Here is a 1,486-nt window from a genome sequence, read left to right on the forward strand (position 1 = left end):
GGCTGGCGCCTGGTGGCTGCCACATATATCATATAAAGAATTATATACAGAAATTAGGCGTCAGTCGAATAGTCGGCTCATAAGAGAGAAATTGCCTTGACAAATTAGGTGCTCAGACAAATTTGATGTCAAAAAGTGTGTTTTTTAATATTATTTAAGGATGTCTAGTCGCCGAATTATAGGTGCTCGTTCCGTTTGGCAGAAATTCGAACTCAAAGATAGGTTGCGCAACCAACTCCCAAGAGAGAAGTTGTCTTAAAAAATTAGGTGCTCCAATAAATTTGGTGTTAAAATGTTTGGTTTATAATATTATTTATGGATATCTAGTCGCCGAACTAGGTGCTCGTTCCGTTTGGCAGAAATTCGAACTCAAATATAGGTTGCGCGATCAACTCACAAGAGAGAAGTTGCCTTAAAAAACTAGGTGCTCAGACAAATTTGGTGTTAAAATGTTTGGTTTATAATATTATTTATGGATATCTAGTCGCCGAATTAGATGCTCGTTCCGTTTGGCAGAAATTCGAACTCAAATATAGGTTGCGCGATCAACTCACAAGAGAGAAGTTGCCTTAAAAAACTAGGTGCTCAGACAAATTTGGTGTTAAAATATTTGTTTTTTAATATTATTTAAGGATATTTAGTCGTTCAGTTTGGCAGAAATTAGACCTCCAACATAGGTAACGCGGTCAATTCACAAGAGAGAAGTTGCCTTAAAAAATTAGGTGCTCAAATAAATTTGGTGTTAAAATGTTTGTTTTTTTGATATTATTTAAGGATATCTAGTTGCCGAATTAAGTGCTCGTTTCGTTTGGCAGAAATTCGGCCTCGAACATAGCTTGCGCCTAATTTATTATGATAGGTAACTTCTCTTGAGTACTGATCTATCTTTGAGTTCGAATTTCTGCCAAACGGAACGAGCACCTAATTCGACTAGATATCCTTAAATAATATTAAAATACAAATATTTTAACACTAAATTTGTTTGAACACCTAGTTTTTTAAGGCAACTTCTCTCTTGTGAGTTGACCGCGTTAGCTATGTTGGAGGTCTAATTTCTGCCAAACGGAACGAGCACCTAATTCGACGACTAGATATCCTTAAATAATATTAAAAAACACACATTGTAACATCAAATTTGTCTGAGCACCTAATTTATCAAAGCAACTTCTCTCTTGTAAGCCGACTGTTCGACTGACGCCTGATTTCTGCATATAATTCTGTATATAATATATATTTTCGAATTATTTTGGTCATTCCTTGGAGCACCTAATTAGCACCTAATTATAGTGTATTTGTTTTGTTTGTTTACGCAATAATTATTTATTTTTTTTTATTGGGGGGCTAACTTAATATTGAGCTAGCTCAACCCCAAAAAAATTTTTTTTTCTGCCAAACGGTTCGAGCACCTAATTTGCACTTCAGCACCTAATTAGCACTTAATTTTGGTATGTGTTAGAATTTATTTATCGCTGGTGGGGGGGGGGGG

Source organism: Trachymyrmex cornetzi, unplaced genomic scaffold (genome assembly GCF_001594075.2).
Source record: "Trachymyrmex cornetzi isolate Tcor2-1 unplaced genomic scaffold, Tcor1.1 scaffold1270, whole genome shotgun sequence".
Taxonomy (NCBI): Eukaryota; Metazoa; Arthropoda; class Insecta; order Hymenoptera; family Formicidae; genus Trachymyrmex; species Trachymyrmex cornetzi.